A 9,778-nucleotide genomic window follows, 5' to 3' on the forward strand; every position below is an offset into this window, starting at 1 on the left:
TGTTAATTCTTATCGATAGGCGAATGACTTAAATACTTATTATTAAAACACTTGAAACTTCCGGCATTCAACTACTTATTTCTTATGGGTACTATGATGTTGGCGGCTGTTATAGAGCCGTAATTTATTATACTAGAATATTGTCAACGTGCGCCAACCGTCGCCAACCGCTATTATAATTTATAATTTATAACCGCCATTATAACCTTTAATATCGTGATCAAGAAAAGAGCTGCAGGTATGCCAGCAACTTTGTGATACGCATATCTACCATATTGCTTTTCTCCACAATGTTTATAACATAGACACTGATGATAAAATTGACGGAGAAAAGCAATATGGCTGCCAACGCCATGGGAAACACATAGGAAATAGTGGGGATGCGCCAACATGTTTCAAATTCGGAAAGCTGCTGACATACCTCTTTTCTTTATCATGTTTAATATTATGTTCATTGTTTGCCAACGATTTTCCAATATGTGATTTAGAATTTTACTCACATAATTTTGTTAATCTTTGCTATAGTTCACACTTTTTATAGTTCACACTTCACTTCACCGGACTTAAATACTTATGGGTGGACTAGAGTCCAGAGTACCTACTACTGTTCTAGATCATGGACCTGGAATATCTTTAAAACATTCTGTGTGGTGTGCTCGAGTTTTGATGCCACCTGCGGTTCTGTGGATCACCCCGTCGTTCTTGTAGAGACGTAAAGTGAGTATAAGCATGATATAAGATTATATATTGAATAATAATGTGTATTAATTTTATTCTTTATTGTAAATTATTGCTAAATTGTATGTTATTTATATATATATAACAGTATATTTTGATTGCTATAATGCTGTATCAACTAAATATGTATTACTAATTTATTTATGTTAAACTTTACATCACTTTGTCTTTTCTTCTCTATTATTATATTATATTTTTTAAAGTTTTCATATTCATAAGTCAATGTACGTAATATTATAAGAAATGACCTAATTATTTTATTTAAAATAACACAGAGAATATCTTAGGTCTACGATTTTATATAGGCTGTGATTTTGGCATTTAATATCAATTTTATTTATTATAATGTACTTATTACAATAAATATATATTTTGTTTTTGCAGTTCATTTTGAACAGTCTGATGATACATTTATGTTTATCATTATAAATTGTCGGTATTTGAAAAATTGCACGTATAATACTTCAACTATGAATTCATTACCATTTGTAAGTAATATACTCGGTAATATATTATTAATTCAACTAATTATATTTGGCCTTTGTGGGCCAATCGTACTAACTGTGAGGATATCATGTTAATGAAAAATGAGTAAAATCCTATTTTTCAATTTGATATTTATAAGAGGTCTAATTACCGAATTGATAAGTAATTATTATTAGACATTTTAATAACAAAATTCACTTATTATATTTTTATCCTTCAAAACTCCTATTTCAATATGTAATAATTATTGAGATTTTCAGATGTTGTTGTGACATCCTTTATTAGGAAATCTCATAAATAATACATCAAATCGGAAGATTGGAGGGACTACAATTCTTGTGGTATATTTTTGTTGTTGCAAATGTTTGTAGTATGTTTACATTTAAGAGGACACTACACCTTCATTTATTGTCTTAATTATAGCAAGTGCGTAACAGCTGATTATTATAGATAATTTGAACTCCTGAATATAAATTTGCAATGTAACTTTGTTTTAAGACAAAAAATGGGTATGGGGTACTATTAAGTGAGAACTTTGTCTAAAAAAGCCACTTTTACAAATTATTAGGTATCATAAAGTCTTTATTAAGATAAAGTTAATTTAATTTTATAGTTGTTGATAAACATAAAAAACTAATTTTATTAACTATAAATATATAAATATATTAATAATTATAATACTTACAGGATGTAACATTCAGATTGCGAAGCACCAATATCAGTTATTACAGAGATCTTATCAAAAAAAGACCGTTTAAAGTAAATAATTTATAGTTATTAATATTATTGTGTATAGGGATCTGAGTTTATTTTTTTTAAAGTTAAATACAGTCAACTCTCTGTAACTCGCACCTTGAAGCTACTATAAATTTAACTGCTTACAGCATTTTAGTTTTTTTACTTAAGTAGATTAGAGATTCAAGAATGATGTATTACATTAGTACTTACCTACTATGTTATAATGTTATATAGTACTTAAAACATTAAGTATGAATTATAAACATGTTTACCAATAATCATCCAAAACCTTAATAAGTGAAATTAAACGTTGTTTCATTGTAGCAAGATTATATTATAAAGTAATTTTTTTCTATTTTGCTTATTTAACTCTTTTTCAAGTAGTAGAGCATATTTTGTTATATTTGTATTTTAAGTACAAATTACATGTATATTTTGATATTAGAATTAGTATTTTAACTGATAAAAATTAACTATAGGTTCTATATTAACTTGTTTATAAATAACTATTTGTTTTGTATTGGTAACTAATTCAGCTATTAAATGTATTTTAAATTTTTTGTGTACCTCTACGGTATTTAATCTAATGATCGGTTTGCTTGGAACTTCCATGTTTCTCTATCACTAGGTAGCCTTCCTCTTCAACTCTTGGTATGAATTACATCCTTGATCTTCTATTATCTGACTTATGTATTGCAATCTTAGTCATTCTCTATGATTTTTTCCATTAATTATTCCTTCTAAGATTAGTAATAGCAACCCTTCGTGTCTTAAAATATGACTTATTAATTAATTTCGCAATTTTTTTTTTTTTTTTAATTCTTCTATATTAATTTCCTCTTGGATACTTTTTCCAAAACTTCTTCATTAGTAGTTCTATCAGTCTAACTTATCTTTTATATCCACATGTAACACAACACTTCAAATGCCTCTATTCTTCTCATATTTTCTTCTCTTGCAATAGTCCTGTTTTGTATACCTAAACAAATGATAATTACGAAATATAAGGTTTAGTGATGTACATTTTTTATTATTATTTTTATCATCCTTTTTTTAAAATTCTATATGCATATTTGTTGCATGTTTTCATTATTTTTTCTGCATGTCATAATATGGTAAAAATCTAGCCTCTGGTGCTCATCTGGTGTATTACAATAGCCAATCTGCGGTTGAACCGTGGAATTCGGCCGGTTAAATCAGTGGGTTAAACATAATCGAAGTGTAATCGACTATTGTAATACATGCCCTAAGTGAATATGTTTATTGAGTGAGTCAAGGTGACTTAACCTTACAATAATACAATAGTTACATTGGTACATAGAAATAATAATAATAATTTCAGTGTTGACAATGGTATGTAAAATCTCTCTCTTTACTTAATAATACAATGTTTATAACTGTTCTTGATATAATAGTACAAAAAAAAAATAATTATAATAATACATAATTATGTAAACGCCGCACTGGGCCTTAATTAATAATTTATATTACAAAATCTTAAAATGTGCTAGGTAATTTCTTTGACCTCGTGGGCCTGGTTGATACCTCTCCAACCAATACTCTTTTGTTAGGCTTATTTTTCTCTTTTGTGTCCTCAACTATGTTTTCCTCGTCACTGCTTCCTGTAACATTAATTTTACTATTTTTTAAGTGTGTATATTTCTTTTTCTATTTCAATGGTATATAACAGTTATTGCTTTCAAATTTAATATTGTAACACAAATGTTAGTCTTTTTACTCAAGACAACTTTTTACCAACTTATTTTAAAATAATTTATTTTTTTATTTTTTAAGATTCAAAATATCTCTGACGAATAAGAGTTTACATAAGTGAAGGATTTGGCTGGAGCTATGCTTGGAATAGCCAGGTCGATTAAATTATCTGAAGATCATATAACGCTGCTTTATGGAGCTATAGAGGTATAAACTAATAGCATTCAACATTTTTTAGATTAATACAAATTAATTCAACTTACATTCTGAATATATTAAAATTTAATTTAATAATAATAATATAATATACTAAGTAATAAAGACCAGACCGACAGATTATCTTTGCTCTGATTCGTTTTTTGTTTTCAAATTGTACTTGCTCGAATAACCTCGTGAACCAATATTGTTATAATTTATATTTTAATACTCATTATACATATGGCAAATGTTTAGAATTTAAATTATATTTGAATTTTAGTTTTAGGAAAATTTAATTTTGGGATTGTTTCACTTAATTTTATCATTGTTGGTCCACAATTAAACTATTAATTTAACTTTTAACGCATAATGATCAACTTTGGGCAACAGCGATCACAAAAGTATTCAATTTGAGAATTATAGATGACCATCAGCGATCACATGGCAGTTAATGTGTTAAACCTTTGTACACTATATGCTTATGCTATTAAATAAACTAAAATTCATTCTAATATTTCTGGTTGTGTCCAAACTAAGGTTAATCTAGGGCTGTTTGATTATTTTGATTAATGGATTATTACGATGATTATTTTACAGTTTTTATCAAATGCGATTAATCGCCAAATAATCGAATTTCCGATAAATCAAATAATAATAATATAATTAATAGTACATTATATTTATATATTATAAAAGTGGACATCCACATCTACAAGTCATCCTGTAAATCTTGTTTAAAATTGTGTAGAAAATAAAGAATCAATTTACCCTTGTTAAAAAAATCGATTAATCGGTCGTTAAAAAATCAATTTTCGGTTTGATTATTAAATTTCGATTTATCGAAATAATTGATTAAAACGTGAAATTTTTTAATCGAGTGGTAAAAAAAATAATCTAACAGCCCTAGGTTAATCCTTTATACTAATTTATAGATTTTCTGTAAAATTATACATTAAATACCTATTCATTTACCTCAAATTATTTTCTGTCCACCAAAAAGCATAGGCACAACTACATTGAAATTATAAAAACTCTAAAATTATGTATACCTATCTAACTAATCCCACACACACACACGCGCCTATACAAAACTACCAAAACTATTAATAACATATTTTTGTAACACAACTTCAGCAATTCAAATTATTATTTATTGGTATGTTAACCACTTTGTATGTTAATACACTTAAAAAGTTAAAAATTATCTTATGATTACAATATAATATTTTACAAGTGACGACCAATATAACAAATTTAATACAAATAGCAAACGTTTGATATTAGTTAATAAAACTATAATATATTATTTTAAAATTAATTTCCTCGTACTCTGCTGTACTTTTCTAACGATGATTCTGTTTTATGTTATTTGCAACATCCCTCTCAATATTTAAAATATACTAGTCAGTAAACCTTAGCTTTAACATACTTGTCCTCAACCAATTATTGGAATTTAACTGCAATTTGAAATAATTTTTTTAAATTCACTTTTTTAATCGTTTTTATAATAAAAATGTCAAATAATATAAAATCTTTAAAAAAAAGAAATTTTACTAAACACAATGGAACAACTCATTTCTTACATTATTATTGGTGTTTTCTAACAGTGGCCAAAAATTCAGAAAAAAAGCATGGAGGTTCTTCTGTTCTATTGCATTTTGTTATAGAATAAAAATCTAATTGTTTACAATACTAATTTATTTATTGAAATAAACTAAATATTATTAATGTTCTAAATTGTATGTTTTTTTTTTAGAGAAAATCTTCTAAACTCTGCCAAGTTAGAAAATCAAAATTCAAAATGGTTGTAATAGTTCCTTACATATTTTTTGCGTTTCTATGAAATTACTATTTTAAACACGCAATAAATATGTTAAGAACTACTTACACGTAAACCGACAGACTTAAATGTTTTATTGCTTAATGCAGAATCATTTTTTAACTGTGGGCATATTAAAAAATGTATTGATATTTTGGAAAAAAGCAGAAAATATTAATCCTAATTGTTTTGATTAATGACAAGTGGCAACAACATATTATGTAGAGCCTATAATTGTACTTCTAGTTTATTATTTATCAAAAACAAATTTTTATAATTTTTATTCTCTTTTTGTGATACTGTCAGAAACTTCTTACTGAGTGCCACTTTTATTTTTTTCAATATTTACTTAATATTTTTACAATCCAAAATACCATTCTGGTGCGTTCCAGTCCATTTCAAGCACTGTATTACAAGATAAACATTTAATGACTACTGTATTAATTAATTATTACCTAATTAAAGCCAAATCAAAACGACCCAGAATAATACATAGTCAAACCCACTTTTCAATGATTATATAATATATTCCCAGGGTTCAAAAGAATTGCACATGTAAAGATGAAGTCCAATTATAGGCTTTACACGTGTTGTTGCTGATTGTCATTAATTTATTTGTGAATGCAAGTACTTACCTACCAATGTCTTAGCTAAGAATTTTTTCAGTAAGGTTGGACATTCTTGATTGTTTAATTCCTTTTTTTTTTTGGCTTAAAATATATGTCTATTTATATTTAAATGTAAACATAAATTTGAAAAATCTGCTGTTTAATATGCTAAGAGTTTATTTATTTATTTTTATATTAATGGTTTTAGTCTTAAAACAAATTGTTTTTATTATTTGATTTGTATTTTTGACACATAATGTGTATCAATCTATTTTTTTCTCACTATAATAAGAGTACAAATATGTATAGTGTAGTTTATTTATTTAAAATTTGTTAATAGAACACTCATTACTTATTCCACTTTGTGGTGTTGAGTAATAAATAATCAATAAATTACAAAAGTAATCTAAAATATATACTTATCTATCATATTGCTGCATATAATATCTTATTTTCTATTATACATTATGCCACTAAATGCCCGTATTACAATCGTTAAACTAAGGTTAAACCACCATATTCGGCCGGTAAAATAAGTGGGTTAGGTGTAACCGAGATTTAAACTATGATTGAAAAACTGTTGTTAAAATAATATTTAACCGCAGTGGCACCAAAGTAAAAAAAAGATTTAGGCAAACGTATCATAAATCAATCAAACAAAATATTTAATTATAAATCCTAACCTTTTAATAGATTAACACTTGTTGGCAGTGATATTTTATAATTATGTATCAGCATTATTAAATAAAATAATGCAATAATCTTATTCTGTATATAGGACTAATTCCCTACTTTTAAATTAAGATTTTAAAATGATACCAATATTCGATGTATTCGATATGTAGGAGGTACTTACTAGTGTTGTTAGCAAGGTAGATCATAATCTACCGTGGTTGTTAGTGTTTCAAAAGCAGGCTTGTGCAAAATACTTGAGTAAGTTAATTATGAAAAATATTATTCGAAATATGTATAATACTTCATAAAAAATAGTATTCTGAATAAAGTATTTCAAATACTTCAAAATTATTCCACACTTAAGAAATAGTTTTTAATTTTTGTTATATTAAACCAATGATAATTTTCTTCGAGAAAATTTGAAATTAGTTCCAACGAATATCTAATTTAATAATTCTAAATATATAATTTAAATTGTTTATATAATTGATTTAAAATTTTTAAATGTGTATTATTAATATTAAAGAAATGTCTAGAAAAACAATGAAAACAATTAATAAAAAATATAAATATATGTAAATAAAAAAGTATTATTTTATAGAAATAAAATACTTTTAAAAAATATTTTGAATACTACCCACGACTGTTCAAAATGAGAAGGTCGTATAGGAATTTAAAAATAATTGTATTTTAAACAAAAAAATGGTATTAAAAGTTATTATATATATATATATATATATTTATACAGTGTATTGTGGACACGTTGGGACCAAACTCATCTGCCCACATTAAGCGGTTGGGACCATTTGGCCCATATTATGTGGATGTTCATATTAACCCCGGTGCCCAATAGTATATAAAAGACTAAATAAAAAAAAATACATCAATTATAATTATGGAATTAGAAAAATGAATACTTATGGATTAAAAAAAATAAAATCAACATTATTGACATTACCATCAATCTATACTAAAATTATAAAGATAAAGAAAGATTTGTTTGTTTGTAACGAATAAACTAGAAGACTAATGAATCGATTTTTCACCATCTTTGTGAGTGCCATAGGCATTAGGCGTACATTTAGCCCGATAAAGTTAATAAATAATTAATTATTAAAAATATTTAAAATAAACGTGTAAATAGTATACCTACCTATTTATACGACACGACGGCGGCCAGTGAGTTTCAAGCTACCTACCTGCAACCTGACCTTTTTTTCTTTTGTGTGTGTTTTATCGGCGTGTAGATATGAATTGTTCCGAGAAGTAAAATTCGACAATCTATATAAATATACGTTCCTATATAATATTAAAATATACATTTATACCACGAACTCGCCCATTTCGTCACGTTCAGGTTATTTTCATAAAATAGATAGGTACTTTCAAGTTTCAGTTCGGAGTGAGATGAAGACGGATTGCTGTTTCTTTGGTGGTGGTGACACGTACTGCACGTCTGCACTCTTGATGCACTCTACCTAGGTTTCGCCGGAAGAGTCGATGTGTACGCGTAAGTTGGTTTTCATATTATTTTGGGGCTTACATTTCCTTTTTAAACTTGAATTATATATTTATTGCCACGGACAATTGAACAGCAATGGGTGTCAGGGTGATTTCGAAGCATTATACGTTTACTCCCAAAAGGCTAAAAGCGCAATGTATGAAATACGTGAGCCCGAACATTCCACCACTCCAAGTTTAATAAGTAGGTACCTACCTCTTTTGCATATATAGGTACGATGTACTACACACCGGGTAACACCTTAGGTTGGCGCGAAGTATTTAAAACATTATAATATTATTAACATTAATTTTTTATATAGGTAGCAGTGGGCGTAATTAGGAAACTGAAAAATTTTACTTTTCACCCCCCAAAGTACTAAATAGATTCACTTTCCTATCAGAAAAGATGCTGTTGAAGAAAATCCAAGCACTCTTACTGTCCTAAAAAGTGATGACAGTCACAAAAAAAAATACACACATTGTAAAATCAATACATTCATAGTTCCACTCAGAATTTAATATCTATGAAGTATAAACATCCGCATTTCTATTAAATATTAATTCTTAATTGTATGAGCTATACATAATACATATATTTTTCGAAAAAATTATTTAAAAAACAAGAATAATTCCTATTTTATGTTACACGGGTTGATCTAGCAACTGACTGCTACGACAAATGTGCAATTTTTTTTAAGCATAATCCGTTTTGAAAAAGTCCAGAAAAGAGTTTGTTTTAAAACTGTCTGTTTTGATAACAACTAATTTAATTTAAAGTGTATTGTATAAGGCTGGGCATTAACGGAGTTAAAAAGTAAAAGTTAAGTTAAAAAGTTAATTAATTTTTCATTTTAAGAAATAAGTTTAGTTAATTTATTTTGTTTTTAATTTTATTATATTTCACTATTTCAGTCTATTTCGTTTTCATGTCAAAAAATATTTACCATGAATTGTTTAAAGTAAACAATTTATATCATTCGAATCTAACTTATATGAAAATACTGTACAAAGTATAAATACAATAATTTAGTTTTGGTTTGAAAAAAATTAAGTACCTACGCTAGCGTTGTATAAACAAATTAACTTCTTTTAAACTTAATAAAAAGTTAACAAAAACTGTGTATTAACTTTTAACTTAACTGAATTAAGCTATAGTTAAATTAACTTTTAACTTTTTGTTATTGGTGCATATTAACTGAGTTAAAAAAAATCATTACTTTCCCAGCCTTGATTGTTATATTAAATTATAATGAAAAATAATAATTATAGTAAAATATATAATTGCAATACATTTAATACC

General features: G+C 26.5%; 1 long non-coding RNA gene across 3 annotated transcripts; it reads left to right on the forward strand.

Moving 5' to 3' along the window:
- Positions 1-471: 471 nt before the first annotated feature.
- On the forward strand, positions 472-3,892 carry LOC132947932 (uncharacterized). 3 transcript variants are annotated; one of them, XR_009664967.1, is made up of 5 exons: positions 472-717; positions 1,123-1,226; positions 1,477-1,650; positions 1,912-1,983; positions 3,757-3,892. It is a non-coding gene; the product is annotated as an uncharacterized LOC132947932 (long non-coding RNA). The 3 variants fall into 3 exon arrangements; XR_009664966.1 differs by having other exon boundaries at positions 1,485-1,650; XR_009664968.1 differs by lacking the exon at positions 1,477-1,650.
- Positions 3,893-9,778: the final 5,886 nt, after the last annotated feature.

This window comes from Metopolophium dirhodum, chromosome 6, assembly GCF_019925205.1.
Source record: "Metopolophium dirhodum isolate CAU chromosome 6, ASM1992520v1, whole genome shotgun sequence".
Lineage (NCBI taxonomy): Eukaryota > Metazoa > Arthropoda > Insecta > Hemiptera > Aphididae > Metopolophium > Metopolophium dirhodum.